Source organism: Lepus europaeus, chromosome 12 (genome assembly GCF_033115175.1).
Source record: "Lepus europaeus isolate LE1 chromosome 12, mLepTim1.pri, whole genome shotgun sequence".
Taxonomy (NCBI): domain Eukaryota; kingdom Metazoa; phylum Chordata; class Mammalia; order Lagomorpha; family Leporidae; genus Lepus; species Lepus europaeus.
This window is the reverse complement of record NC_084838.1, coordinates 70,981,633-70,998,224: the sequence shown is the minus strand read 5'-3', so window position 1 is coordinate 70,998,224 and position 16,592 is coordinate 70,981,633. Positions and strand designations below refer to the sequence as shown.

The 16,592-nt window shown below is 39.1% G+C and overlaps 1 protein-coding gene across 5 annotated transcripts in view; it reads right to left on the bottom strand.

The window, feature by feature from the left end:
• The window catches only part of GLIS3 (GLIS family zinc finger 3), a 483,088-nt gene that overhangs the window by 174,473 nt on the left and 292,023 nt on the right, over positions 1-16,592 (bottom strand). The window lies entirely within an intron of this gene.

The following is a 16,592-nucleotide window of genomic DNA, read 5'->3' as shown; positions in this document are numbered from 1 at the left end:
TCCTCCTTGCGGCGCCAGCACACCGGGTTCTAGTCCCGGTCGGGGCACCGATCCTGTCCTGGTTGCCCCTCTTCCAGGCCAGCTCTCTGCTATGGCCAGGGAGTGCAGTGGAGGATGGCCCAAGTGCTTGGGCCCTGCACCCCATGGGAGACCAGGAGAAGCACCTGGCTACTGCCATCGGATCAGCGCGGTGCGCCGGCCGCAGCGCGCCTACCGCGGCAGCCATTGGAGGGTGAACCAACGGCAAAGGAAGACCTTTCTCTCTGTCTCTCTCTCTCACTGTCCACTCTGCCTGTCAAAAACAAAAAACAAAAACAAACAAACAAAAAAAAAAGAAATCAAGTTTTGTCTACACATGAAATATCTGAGATGTCACCGGGGAAGAAAAGGTTCACTGATATGTCTATGTCAATGCTCAACAAGAAGCAGATACTCATCTGAGTTAGGGGCATTAAACACAAACCCCAAAGACTAAGTATTATAACAATCTAGTTATGCAAAAATGATTTCTTAATGTTTCCTGTTAGTTTCTGCTATTTCCAATTTAAATTATAACTTTATAATATTGCTAAACTACAACTTGTATAGTTTGTGCTACCCACATCAATTATAAATTCATTTACAAAGAAAATGAAGAGAAATAAATCAGTCAAGCTAATTTAAAAAAAATTAAGTGAGGAACTGTCAGGAATGACTTCCCTGAAGGAAAAGAAAAACTTCTTTAGTTAAATTATAGGATAATTTATAGAAAATTAAAACCACAAAACAAATCCTCAATACCTTGGAGCCAAGGGATGTACTGCAGAGCGATGTTTTGCACTTCTACATTGCAGGCCTGAGCTTCCTCTGACGAGACAGCCTCAGTGGTGTGCTAATACCTCCTGTGAGCAGCACAGAGCAACGAGGAGCAGCTCCGCAGTTTACCAGAAGATCAGGACTGGGAAGAAGGGGCTGTGGCTGCTGCAGACAATTTGGTTTTGGGACTTTGATGATTATTATGACTCCAGCGTTACATATGGATTGGAGTTTGTGCCAAAACAGTTCACTGAATCTCATTCCCTATCCACTGTTCCCATTCTGATCTTCCATGCAGATTTCGGGAAAGTGAACAGTCAGGGACATTGTCACATTGCCATTAACCCTATCAGGGACATTGTCACATCGCCATTAACCCTATCAGGGACATTGTCACATCACCATTAACCCTATCACCTGATCTTTCTCTCCCAGAGCCACATAGACCAATAAGTTCTCACTCAACACAAGCTATCCTGCAGGAGCACGGGACTGGTCACTCATTTAAACAGTAAGCATCCTGAGGCTAGGCCCAATATTCAGTGAAACGTGACTAAATGTCCAAAAGGGTAATGCCACTCGCATATACCAGGAAGGGGCTTCAAAGAGGTGGATCACTTGCTCACATGAAGCCATCTGAGCTGCAAGGCCACGTGCCTCATGCCAGCTGCATCATGGCCTGAAAGAGAGAACAGCGCGGGTAGAAGGCTGCAGGTGTGAGCCAGTATCACATGCACAATCAGTGCACAAGTACTGTACTTATAATTGTACTCAAAATCCAGGCACAAAAAAGAAGTGACATACTTTTAAATAGATACCTGGCATAGGCAGGTGACCCAATCTAGGAATCGTCTTTGTCTCAATGATCCTGGTACTCTCTTTGCCTATTAAGGGGGACTAGCAGGAACACCTTCCCAGCCCAGTTGCTTGACTGTGGCCCCGGTAGGAATGAAGGGAGCCCCAGTGGCACCAGATAAGCTGAATCTGGAATTCCAGCCCACTGAAGAGGGCAAAGACCTACATGCTAAACTGTCTGCTCAAATAAATACTGAATGAAGCAGAAACCAGAATATTCGTGTATAGCAGATACAACGTCCAGATTCAATTAAAAAATCACTCATCAACCAAGAACCAAAAAAATCAAAACATAAATGAAAAAAAAATTAATGTCAATACCAAAACGAATCAGGAGAATTAGATGTTGGAATTATCTGAATGGGATTTTAAAGCAGAGGTCATAAAAATGCTTCATTGCCAGCGCCGCGGCTCAATAGGCTAATCCTCCGCCTTGCGGCGCCAGCACACCGGGTTCTAGTCCCGGTCGGGGCACCGGATTCTATCCCGGTTGCCCCTCTTCCAGGCCAGCTCTCTGCTATGGCCAGGGAGTGCAGTGGAGGATGGCCCAAGTGCTTGGGCCCTGCACCCGCATGGGAGACCAGGATAAACACCTGGCTCCTGCCATCGGATCAGCGTGGTGCGCCGGCCGCAGCGCGCCAACCGCGGTGGCCATTGGAGGGTGAACCAACGGCAAAGGAAGACCTTTCTCTCTGTCTCTCTTTCTCACTGTCCACTCTGCCTGTCAAAAACTAAAAAAAAAAAAAAAAAAAAAAAAAAAAAAAAAAAAAAAAAGCTTCATCAATCAAAAATTCTCTTAAAACTAAAGGGGGGGGGACCTCAGTTAATAAAAAGAAATTATCAAAAATAGCAGAGGCATTTCACAATTTAAAAAATCAACAGAAATTTAAAAACTTGATGGACAGGCTCAGTATGGATTTGAGGGCAGAACAACAAAATTTACCAATCTCAACAAGAAAGAGAAAACATGTTGGAACAAATAAAGGACAGTGCCTCAGGGACATCTGGGACAACATCAAGAGTTCCAACATATATGTCATCAGAGTTCAAGGAGGAAAGAAATACAATGGAGCTGAGAAGTTGTATAAAGAAATAATGGCTGTGAACTCCCCAAATTCAGCAAAGGCACAAACCTACTCATGCTTAGTGAACCCAATTTTGGGGGAACCCAGAAAAAAATCTGCACTGAGACACACAGTAACTGAATTTTTGCAGATGGAAGATGGAAAAACAATTGAAAGAAGTCAGAGAGAAAGGATATACTTCCTAAATGGCAACGCCAAATGAAAGGGAATTTTCCCAGGGCTTTACAGAGGTATAGTTGATCCTCACCAATTGTTTATGTTTAAGCAGCAACAATGTGATGATGGGATCTTTGCGGATGCTCCAAAATGTTCACCACCATCAAGCTACTGATAACAGATTTTTTTCTGTCTGTAATCATGTAGGACAGAAAGAAGTGATTTCAAAGGCTGAAATGAAAGGCTTGTCAATTACACATTTTATACCCATAGAAATTATCCTTCAGAAATAAAGAGGAAATGCAAACATTCTCAGATGAAGAAAAACAAAGACTTGGTTGTTAGCAGATCTACGTTTGAGGATTGTTAAACAACGTTCTTCAGACAATAAAAGAATCCTGGACTACCAGGAAAGGAAAAGATGTAAGACAAAAATACAGAATTATTGAAACACAAATTTGATAAAAAAAATTATAATACCATCTGTTACTCAAGACAATGGTATTTAAAAGTGAGAAAGGTAAAGGGATTTAAATGGAAGTAAGTTTTCCATTCTCCACTCAAAGTTTACATGAATAAAAAGTCCCAGAATAACTGAAAGAATAACAAGGACGAGGGCAAGAAGAATCTTTTATTTGACGTTAAGATTTACAGGTTAATGACAATTATCAGGATGATGTGGTATTGACAAGGGATTGAAAACACATCTCAATAGAACAGAATACAGAATGCATAAATAAGGACATACAAAAATGCCCAACTGATACCTGACAAATGTTCTGAATTGATTCACTGAAGAAAGGATTGGTTCTGGAGCAACTGAACACCCCGAAAAAAACTGAGCCTTGACTCCACCTCATACTGTATACAAAAATCAACTCAAGACGGATCACAGACAAGGTTAACACAAAACTAATAAAGGTTTAGAAAAAAAAATAGGAATAAACATCTGGGGTCTAAAATTAAGGAAGGGGTTTTAGACTCAATATAAAAAATACAATCCACGGGGCCAGCACTGTGGTGCAGCAGGTTAAAGCCCTGGCTAGAAGCGCCAGCATCCCGTATGGGCGCCAGTTCAAGACCCGGCTGTTCCACTTCCTATCCAGCTCTCTGCTATGGCCTGGGAAAGCAGTAGAAGATGGCCCAAGTTCTCAGGCCCCTGCACCCATGTGAGAGACCCAGAAGAAGCTCCTGGCTCCTGGCTGTGGGTCAGTGCAGCTCTGGCTGTTACGGCCATCTGGGGAGTGAACCAGTGGATGGAAAATCTCTCTCTGTCTCTACCTCTCTCTGTAACTCTTTCAAATAAATAAAAATAAATCTTTAAAAAAATATAATCCATAAAAGGAAACAGTGATAAAACTTTGTCCTCATCAAAACACAAAGAAATCACAAAACAAAACAGAAAACACCTTTTGCTTGATGGAAGTCCATTGTAAAAGGATAAAAAGACACTTGAGAAAATATCTGAAAATCACATTTCTAACTAAAGACTAGTATATAGATTATTTTAAAAATTTTTTAGATTTTTTTTAACTCTCAAAACTCAACAGTAACAAACAAGCCAATTAAAAATGGGAAAAGACATGAACAAACCCTTCACTGGAGAAGATAACGCAGATGGCAAACAAGCACATGAAAAGATGTCCAACCTCACTAGCCTTTGGGAGAAAATAAACTAAGACCACAAGGAGTCATAATACATGCTGATCTGAATATCTAAAAATAAAAAATAAGGACAACAACAATGCTGGCAAGGATGTAAAGAAACTGTGTCACATATATTACTGTTAAGACTACAAAACAATACAGCTATTCTGGAAAACGGTTTTCTTATAAAACTAAATGTGATTACGCTATGACCCAGGAACTGTATTATTAAACAATTATACAGAGAAATATGTTCGCACAAAACCCGTATGCAAATATTCACAACAGCTTCATTTGCAATAGTGCAAACTGCAATCTTCCCAGATGTCTTTCAGCAGGTAAACGGTTAAACAAACTGTCTCATACTCTGCAGTAACATACCATATGCAATATTCTTCAGCAATGGAAAGGAATAAAGTATTGATACTACTTGGGTGAATCTCCAGTGAATTACGCTGAGTGGGGAAAAAAGCCAATCCAAACAGGTTATAGACTGTATTAGTTCCACTTATGTATGCTTTTGAAATGAGAAAAATTAGAAAGAAAGGGCAAATTAGTGGTTGCCAGGAAGACCAGGGATGTGGCAGATGGAAAACAAGTGAATAAGGCAATGAAAAAGGGACAGGAGAGGCCGTGGTAGTGTTGGAAATAAAGTTGTCCGCCATAACTGCAGGATCCACATCTGAGAATTCAATCAATCTGGGACTGAAAATATCTTTTTTAGTTCCACTTACACCGAACACATACAGACAGTATCTGGGGCACTATTCTCTAAATATAACACAATGCTATGGACATACAGATATATGTAGTTACATGTAAATGTAATGAGAATTACATAGCGTTTACATTATATTGGGTATTATAATAATGTAGAGATGATTTCAAGCATACGGTAGGATATACACAAGTACATGCATACATGCAAATATTACACTATATTACATAAGAACTTAACTATGCCTTGATTGTGACATCTTGGGGTGGGGGAGGGCAGTTCAGTTTCCCAGAGACTGAAGAACAACTGTATTCGGTATCTTGACAAATATATAAAAGTTCCGCACAAGTCAAACTGAGGAACGCTGAAGAAGAGGGTTGGAATATGATGCTACAGTTTTGCAAAATGCTGCCACGAGGGGACACTGGGCAAAACACACAAGGACTCTTTCTGTATTATTTCTTACAAGTGCATGTGGAACTACACTGGTTTCAAAATAAACACTTGAATTTAACAAACTGAAGGCCACCACAGTATGAACGTGAAAGCAGGTAATATTTCTGCCATGAAGTTCATTTTCAAACATGACATGTGGCCTCCAAGGCCAGACGTACAGCACGGAACAAGCCACGGGCAAGCTGCTTTTGTGATTTGTTTTCCATCCTTCACTTAATCGTGTCTGAAAAGCCAGTTTTGTAAAGGGAGGCAGGAGGGATGTTACCTTCACACAGCATTAGAACCAGTCAGGAGGAAGGCAGATGCTAGGAAACATCCTTTCAGTGAATTAACAATGACTCGTAGCAATGGTTCTTAAAGTCAAGGGCGATAACACGTTTTATTTACTAAAGGTTGATCTATGCTGACTTACGATAGCAGCTCAGCAATTGAGGAACAAACTCACACCCAACGCAATGTGCTGTGGCTTTCAAAAGAAATTCCTGCCACCTCGGAGTTCATCATATTCTGTCTCTGCAGGGCAAGCAGGAATGCTCTGGCACACTGAGGACCGTCTAAGCCCATGCTTGTCAAAGGATCCCTCCGAGATAGCCCTGTCCTTCCACTACACAGGGGAGTAAAGGAACACTTGACTCCCAAAGCACTGAGAATGGAACTAATCAGAAGCCATCCAGCCATGAAGTCCAAATTAGTATTTAACTAGACAAACATACTCATGTTTATTCTAGATTTTAAAATATTTTATATTTCATACAAATTAAATTTTACACAAATTTAATGACAGAACTGAGCTTCTCTGGCATACAAAAACAGTAGATTCATGCCTGGCCATGAGCATGGCCCCAGATTTGAAAAGCATACGTAACAAACTTAGGAGTTCCTGAAGTATGCAATGCCAAGGTGAAAGAATTGTGTCAAGACAGGAACCAAACTGTTTCTGACGTAGAAAACGAGGGCTATGGGATCTGCTATGAGTCTTACACAATCTTCACCTCAATTGGTTCTCATGCAGAAAGCAGCTCCCAGCACACAGGCAAAATGTTCTAGATCCTGCAACCCCTTTAGTAGACAAGGTGGTAACAGCAAAAAGGGAGGGGTGATGCTCAGACACTTCGTCACAAGAGGCTGTGTCTGTGCTGAAATTTAGGAGGTATCTTACAGAGAAGCCCTGGAGGTCAGTATTCCTAGGTGTGTATCACAGACATCCTAGTAACAAATACCTATTTTGATTTTGATTTTCACCTTCTCCCCAAAAGTTCTTTCATGACGATATGAACGAGAGGTTCTGCTGTCACTGGGCAGGAGTCCACAGAGAGATCAGTAAACAGAAATAGCAGAAATAAAATAAAAACTATAACGTAATGTAAGAGCCTGAATGCAACAGCGCAAGTTGGGATTTCATTTGCAAGTTTAATATATGAGGGACATTTAGGAAATTATACCAGTCTGTTCATGCCACTTGCTATCTCTGCACCTACCACACTTCACATGGGGATCCAGGGAATTACTTACAGTGTTAGTTTTGTTTTAATTTAGTTAGATTTTCCTATTTCAATTGCTGGTTAACTTGGGAAATACTAATATTTATTATAACAGAGTTTGCAATTATTTTTAGTAAGCTGAATATTTAAATGAGACTGCACTGCATCTTAAGGTCAATTATTTTAGAGAAACTAAACTCGAATTTCATAATGTAAAGTCAATGAGAAAATAAGATGCCCAATTGTAAAACTTTGCTTTAGGGCAGCCTGCGTATGCATGTTTTCCAAAAGTAGCTGGGGAAAGGGGGAGTGATTTTTTTAAAATTTCAGCTCTTCAGAAAGTGGAAGTTCAAAACCAAAGAAATGCAACTCATGTAAATGAGTCATCTATATTAACAATAGTTGTTTCTTTGGGGAATGGGGGCAGTCAAGAAATCCTTCTCCTCCCTAAAGATCTGGCTGAGAAGAATTCAAAGGAACTACACTGCCTTGTTCCCCCACAATGAACCCATAGAATTCTAAACCAAATCCCCATAAAAGAAGAGACTCTCACTAATGGGATAGAGCTGGTAAGGTTATTAACTCAAAAGCTCAATAGGAATAGATATATTTATTTCTATTATTAAAGAGTAAATGGTGTTAAAGCTGGATGATGGGCATATTCATTATAACTATTCTCTCTACTTTTGACAACTTCTGTGAATTTCCATAATAAAAGTTTTTTAAAAAGTTAACAGTGTATTCACTATCTTTTTAAGGATACCCTTGCTTGCTCTCTCAATATTATTACAGTTTTAATTTAAGTGGTGTAAAACAGAGGACCAGACAGTGCGACATCCAATAATCTCTACTTTGGCCGATTCTGATAAGGCCCAACTCTTTAATTCCCTGGGTGGTACCATACAAAATTCTCTTTAGTTTAGTTTGATGTGCATGAAGGCTTTCCACTTGGGAATAAAACCCTCAGCAAAGCCATGCAGAGTGTTTTCCTTGTGTGACCCGGAGCCAACCAGCAAAGACTCAGAGGAAGGTTGCCTGCCAGGGTAAATCGTATCTTTCCTGGCTGCACACGTGAGCCAGATGTTGGGGATTTTCTGAGCTACAGGATCGTGAAGAAGAAGGTTTTTGTGTTTCCTGTGTTCTCACTCCAACTCAGCCTTTCAAGATTTATAGCGAGTCAACAGTGTCATGAACTGACCTGAAGCTATCCCAAGAGTAAACCCGACTGACAACACACGACACTCTGCCGTGCCCTTGTACCATTTGTCAGACCGGCATGTCCTGGGCAGCTTCTTCCCTCAACTGTGCTGAGCAAAGTCAGTGACTTAGGTGTAATCTTTCATCTTGTGACAAAACTCAGTGCAATTCTACCTCCACTTAAGAAATAGCTCATTCTCTTATTAACAGTATTTTGTGAAATTAACAGAAATTTAGAAAGGCACAAAAGTGTGAATATATTATGTACAGGTACAAATCCTCCACAATGCCACTCTCCTTAAAAAATCAGTATCATTTTCATGTATTCCAAGGACAAAGAATGAATTCCCTGTGATCCTAATGAATGTCTACATATGCCATCATGAACACATGATGTTTGTGCATGTATACAAACATATATTTAAACATACTATCATAAGCATTTTCCTCATCAAGTATTTTTAAATAATTGTAATGGCTGTATAACTTCATCCAATAGTTATAAAACAACTCATTTTATTATTTGCCTGCTGCTAGACATTTAGGCTGCTTTCAATCTTTTCCCTCTGTTTGGCTTTGCTACATTTTAGAGGTATGTTGACAGTAAAAATACTGGTTTATCTTTTCAAACAATCACTCCATTTTGTGTTCACTTCTTAGGAGCAGTAGTTTTCAAACTCCAGTAAACTTCAGAACCATCCAGAGGGCTTGTGAAAACACAGATTCTGGGCCTCACCCCGGAGTTCCTTGACTGAGAATATCTTGGGTCAGACCAGAGAATCTGCATTTTTTACAAGTTCCCTGATCTGGATTACATTTTGAGGGACTACATTTTGAGAATCACTATTTTGGAGATGCACCTGCTGGCCTTAGGAAAATAGCACAGTGAGTGGTTTCTCGTTAGGGTCTCATTCCTCTGACTCTGCCACCGGGAAACAAGAACCTATTTCAACCATCTGACATGTGCACAAGTCCCCTCTTTATGTTGAAATGTTTGGCAAACAAGGAATACTGGCAGAAAGGACAGCAGTTCTGACATCTACACCTTGATTGGCAATCATTTTTCTCACTGAAGATCTGGCAAATGTGTCTTCCTTAAAGTCAGACTATGAAAATACACTGCAATTCACAAATATATTTTAAAATGTCACAAGGGTTGTAGCTAATGGTTATTAGAGTATCTTCATTTTGAGTTATTTTATACATTTTGCAGTATAATGAGATCGAAGCTTTATGCAGTATTCCTGCCTTATTCTGCAAATAAATTGTCAGAACCAAAAATTAACTCCTGGTGTCCAGCCTCTCTCTGATGTCAGCCTACGGCTCAACTCTATCGCCGACATAACCTAAAATCTATTCCTTTAACCTAAAATTTATTCCTTATTTATTTCTGTGCTCACCAATATGACAAACAGCATGCTCAGCGAGATCCCTTCTGATGCAGCATATCTAAACATGGTGGTTACAATGCTCTCCAAAAACATCTTGTTATCACATAGCTGACATGGCAATACAGTGAGGGAATGCATTCCAGGCCAGAAACAAACTAAAGACCTAGCAATCAAGCCGAGTGAACAAGAGGTAAGGACATTCTAACAATTACAGGCACCTTAGACCTTGGCTTCCAAAGAGTCAGGTAGAAAAAAGAAATAAAGTATGGGTACAGATTGGGATTTGTGTTTAGACAAAGACCCACTCATAATGCAAGGACTTCTAAATGGCAACATAGCAAATGAGGTAGGAAAACAAAAGAAAAAAAAAACTTAACCAACAGAGCGAGGCAATAGTGAGAGAGGTCTTGGTGCTCAGTAAAGAGAAAAAGACTCCCCGAAGAATTCCTAACCACATGACCTGAGGTTGGATCATGAATTCATGGTTTCACATGGTCTAAAATAGCCTACTACTGATGTTTCAGTTTAATGTTATAAAAATAATAAAGTTATAAAGAGCTGATAGAGTCTCTAAGTCGTTGCAAGCAACAAAGACAGATACTCCTTGGAAGAATGCATAGAAGCTAGGCTTCAGGAATTTCCAAAGATAAAGCTCCCATAAATATGAGATTACAGTAAAAATTTGCCATTGTGGGTGACAGAAGCAGCAGCCAGCAGAAATTACACCCTATAGAACAAGAACTGAAAAGATTATCAACTGCCTGAGTATGGAAATAGCAGATATATGAGTAAATATTTTAAAGAAATAAAGAAGAAAAGTGCATGTATAGCAAGGAAAAAAGAAATTATGAAAATTCACCAGGCAGTTTTGAAATATAAAATCTAGTTCTACAAGTGAAAAATGTAATGATTAAAAATAAAAACTTAAAATGTGAGTTAAGTAGTAGAGAAGACATGGCTGAAGAGAGATTTATTAATCTGGAAAATAAATGTGTATCAATTAAGTAGAACCCAGCAGAGAAAAGATAGTTAAAAGCCACAGAAGGTAGGCATCACACATGCTATAGCCTTCTAATCCGAGTTCCAGTAGATGATTATATATTGATGGAAAAATAAAGAAAATACTTCTCTGAATTCAAAAAGATCTAATATTAGGTTAGGTCTTAGGAATCAAAATCAAGCAGGATTAATAAAAACAAACTCATATCTAGGTACATTATAACAAAACACTGGAAATAAGGAGGATATCTTATACGTAATCCCAAAGAAAAGATTACTTACTCAGGTTCAACAGCAGCATCAGAGAAAACTGTACCTTCAAAATGTTATCAACAATTAAATAGAAGTAACAATCAAAATTGTATCAAAGTTACAAATACCTTTAAAGAAAAATGAAAAATGCTTTCAGAAAAATAAAAACAGAGTTTGTCACCAAAGGAATCTCTTTAAAACATCCTCCAAGAGAAAGGAAAATTATCTCTGAAGTAAGACCAGATATAAAAGAAAGAACAGAGGGCAAAGAAAATAGCAAAAGCATGGATAAATACAAATATTGACTAGAAAAAAAAGAACATCAAAATTTAGTTTGGGGAATAAAAATAAAGAGATAAATTCCAGAGGATAGGATGAAATTCTGGTAAGCAGTGAGCTGAAATAAAATGTTGCTTGGGAAAAAATTAAAGACGTTGATTACTAAAAAAGTAAAGATGTTGGGTAGCTTTACATTTTGTTAAGTTAAATCTGCATGCTAAAATGCATTTTTGGGAGGCAGCTAAAGCAGTTTTTGAGGGGAATTCTTAACCTGAAATGCTTGTGTTAGCAAATAATAAAATAATAAGAGTCAGGAAAAAACAAAAAATTTGCTCAAGGCAGTAAAAGGAAAAAAGTAATAAAAACAAGAAAATAAATTAATAGAAAACAGAGATACAATCTAGAGACTCAATGAAGGAGACATAATTATATATGCAGCAGAGATTAGAATGATAATATACATCAATGAATTAATAAACTGAGATGAAAAGACAAATATCTAGCCTAAAACTAATTATCTAAGAGAGTAAGGAAGAAACAGAAATTCTGAATATTAGACCCATTTAAAATAATTAAGTCAGCAACTTAAAACCCTCCCATTTTATCTGCAAGATTTAACAGCTGATTTCTTAACAGTCAAGAAACAGAAAAAGTTCAAACTTACATATAATGAATCAAAGGGTACAAATGAGCAAAGTGAAAATTGCAGGCCATCCTTACTCATGATTTTACAGCTTCACAACTATATGGATACATCATGGTTGTTTCATCAGCATCTATAACTATATATTTGAGTTTAGAATATTTTGGAACACTAAAAAAAAAAAACCTAAAACAAATAATTGATACTGATATTGTCTCATATCTTTAAGTGTTTCATCAAGGTAAATTTTTAGATGTGGGAATGTTACTCCAGAGGATAAAAGTGTAGATTTGCATGCAAGCCCTCTCCACGGAGTTTGTGATCATTTTGCAATGTTACCATCAATGACTCAGAATGCCTGTCTCACTACACCCTTTCTGCATTTTAAAAAATCAAGCTTCCATGCCTATGCATTAGCAACCAAGAGCTTAAAATATAAAACTTAAACTGACCATTTGTAAGAGTAACAAAAACAGAGGGAAATCCAAGATGGCTGAATAGGGTGCACAGCCACGCTAACTTAATCTGCTCTGGAATTTGAAAAGAACAAGGAAGGACTGTATTTCCAAGGGTCTGACTGGCAGAAATTTGCAGTGAAGAAGCAGAAAAACAACAACAACAACAAAGATGCTGTAGGACAAGAGGAGAGAAGACAGAGACACTACGCAACCAACCAGCTGCTGGCTGTGAGCTGCCACCTTCCCACCTCAAGGTAGGAAGAACCTGCTGTGTGCCCCACTGCTGGCAGTTTTAGCTCAGGGGGAATTCCACACAGTCACCTGCTGACTTTGACTTCAGCCTGGAGAGCTGACTGGGGTCTGAGCAACTGTCGGGCTTGGAGCACCATATTGCAGTGTGTCTCTGTCCTGCTCCTATCAACACTGCAGTCAGAGGCAGGGCAACCTGTAGGGCAAAGGACAGATCCCCTGCAGCCTGCAACTGTGGGGATTTGAGGGCATTAGATCCAAGCTATGCTCACACATTACATGAGCAAGGGGGATTTGCCTCAGCTGCTGGGGGCTAACACCAGAAGCAGTCCACAAAAAAATCTCTGCTCCCACCCTGAGACATCTAGGTAATGACTCCACTATACCCTGCAATACCAAGACTGTAACAATTAGTTCAAAATTTCTCAATGCCACTGGAATCTACCCAGTGGACCCCGGGAAGAATCTACCTGCCCTCCACCTCTGTGGCTCATTCCCTCAGAGTAAAACCTCCTGTATACCTTGTAGTCAGCCTGCAGGACTGGAACAGGGTTCAGTTAATTTCCTCTAGTCCTAGGACTTGGGCTGATGGTGTTATAAGCCACAGAACCTGAGGAAGGGTCCCTCTGTATCACACACTCATAGAGTCACAGCCATTGGTGCCACAAGCCCTGGCATCACTCAAGCTTTGAGTAGGACAAATGGGCAGCTGCCCTTGTCTCCCTCAGCAACAAGAGCAAGGCCTTGGCTATCACATTCACCAGGGAGATTGACACCAAACTCTCTGTGGGCCACAGATGCATCCCCAAGGAAACTTTTATTCATCTCAAATTCATTCTCATCACACTTCTATCCCTGCAGCAGACTAGGCCACTGTGTCACAGACACAGATGACATTGATTAAGGCAAAAGGAATCACTCAGACTACACTTCTGGGCTCACTTACCATCAAAGCCAAAGCAACAAGCCAAGCGCTACACTGCATTCCAGATAAACCAGAAACTCTTTTCCAATGAAACCCACTCCATAAAGAAGAAGGGATGAGAGCACCAGATGGACAGACATCAATGCAGGGACAAAGGAGATATGAAGAAGCAAGCTAGCATGACACTTCGAAAAGAACTCAACAGTCCTCCAGAATTAGATCCTGAAGTGAAGGAAATATATGACAGATACAGAATTCAAAACAATGATTGTAAGGATACTCAACAAGTTGCCAGAGAAACAGATAGATTAAGGAAATGAGTAAATCAATCAATGACATGAATGAAAATATTAATAATAGAACTCACTAAGAAGAACCAAACAGAACTTTTGGAGATTAAATTGTCAATCAATGAAATAAAAAATACAATTAAGAGCTTTAACAGCAGAATAAACTGAGTGGAAGAAAGAATTTCTGACTTTGAAGATAAGAATTTTGAAATAACCTGATCAGACAAAAATAAAGAGAAAAGAATTAAAAGAATGAAGCCAGTCTACACGAAATATGGAATACCATTAAAAGATCAAATATTTGTATTATAGGTATTCTTGAAGGAAAATAAAAGGAAAAAATTGTTGAGAACCTGCTAAATGAAATAATAGTTGAAATATTCCCAGGTCTTGAAAGACATGGACACCTAGATAAAAGAGCTCAAAGAACACAAAGCTCAACCAAAAAAAGGTCTTCCCCAAAGCATACTGTCATCAAATTGTCAAAAGTTAAAAACAAGCAGAGAACCTTAAAGGCGGTAAGAGAAAAGAATCAAGTTACATATGGAGGAAAGCCAATTAGATTAACATCAGACTTGTCAGTGGAAACCCTACAAGCCTGAAGACAGAGGGATGATACATTAAAGGTCTTAAAAGAAAAAAATCTCAAACCAACAATATTATATCCAGCAAAGCTATCCTTTAGAAGTGAATAAGAAATAAAGTATTTTCTAGACAAGCAAAAATTGAGAGAATTCACCACCACCAGACCAGCCTTATAAGAAATTGTGAAATGTGTTCTGCATTAGAAGTAAATATGAAACACATGTCAGCAACAAACTCAATAACAGAGCAGGTAGAATCATTATCCATAAACAAAATTACAGATCTTGGTTCTTATCTATTAATACTAAACTTGAATATAAATGTAGTAAATTCACCAACTAAATGACTCGGATTGGCTGAATGTATAAAAACCATGACCCCACTATATGCTGCCTCTAAGAAATGCACTTCACAAACAAAAATACACACAGAAAGAGAAGGGATAAAAAAAGATACACCAGGCAAATGGAAACCAAAAGAGAGCAGGCATAGAAATCCCAATATCAGGAAAAAAAAACCACACACTTTAAATCAAAAATTGTAAAAAGAGATAAAGAAGGTCATTATGTTCTGATAAAAGGTTCAATTCAGCAAGAAGACACGTCGATCATAAATATACATGCACCCAAAACAAACCTACCCAGATATATACATCAAGTGCTAGTAGACCTAAAGGGAGAGATAGACTCCAATAAAACAATAGTGGGTGACTTCAACACCCCACTCTCATGTCTGTCATCCAGACAGAAAATCAATAAAGATACATCAGAGTTGAAGCATACTATTGAGCAAATGTACCTAACAGACATTTATAGGACATTTCATCCAACAGCTATAGAATACACATTCTTCTCATTAGTACATGGAACATTTTCAAGCATAGATCACATATTGGGCCACAAATCAAGTCTCAGCAAATTTAAAAAGATTGAAATCATACCATATATTTTCTCAGACCATAAAGGAACAAAACTAGGACTCAACAATGAGAAGAACAATAGAACACTCATAAATACTTTCGAATTAAACAACATGCTACTAAATGATCAATGGGTCACTGAAGAAATTAAAAATAGAATGGGCCAGTGCCGTGGCTCAACAGGCTAATCCTCCACCTTGCGGCGCCGGCACACCGGGTTCTAGTCCTGGTTGGGGCGCTGGATTCTGTCCCGGTTGCTCCTCTTCCAGGCCAGCTCTCTGCTATGGCCTGGGAAGGCAGTGGAGGATGGCCCAAGTGCTTGGGCCCTGCACCCGCATGGGAGACCAGGAGAAGCACCTGGCTCCTGGCTTCGGATCAGCGAGATGCGCCGGCCGCAGCAGCCATTGGAGGGTGAACCAATGGCAAAAAGGAAGACCTTTCTCTCTGCCTCTCTCTCTCTCTCACTATCCACTCTGCCTGTCAAAAATAAATAAATAAATAAATAAAATAAAAAAATAGAATAAAAAATTTCTTGAAATAAATGAAAATGAAAACACAACATATCAAAACCTGTGGGATACAGCAAAAGCAGTACTAAGAGGGAAGTTTATAGCATTAAGTGCTTACATTAAAAGAAGAGAAATGGGGTGGGTGCTGTGGCATAGCATATAAAGCTGCTGCCTGCAGCACCAGCATCCCATATGGGTGCTGGTTTTTGTCTTGGCTGCTGCACTTCCAATCCAGCTGCCTGCTAATGTACCTGAGACAGCAGTGGAAGATGACCCAAGTTCTTGAGACCCTGTACCTCTGTGGGAGACCCAGATGAAGCTCCTGGCTCCTGGCTTTGGCCTGGCCAAGCTCTCTGGTCATGGTGGCCAATTGGGGAGTGAACCAGTGGATGGAAGATTTCTCTACCTCTGCCTCTCCTTTTCTGTAATTCTGACTTTCAAATAAATAAATCTTTTTTTAAAAAAAGAGAATGTCTCAACTTAAAGATCTAATGATGCACCTTGAGAACTCAGAAAAAAAGAACAAACCAAACCCTAAATCAGCAATAAGCAAGAAACAATAAGGATCAGAGAAGCAATAAATGAAATTGAAACTAAAAAAAAAAAAATCAACAGAACAGTTAGTTTTTTTGAAAGGAAAACAAACAGATAAACCTTTAGCCAGACTAATAAAAAGAAGAGAAAAATGCAAATACAATTAGAG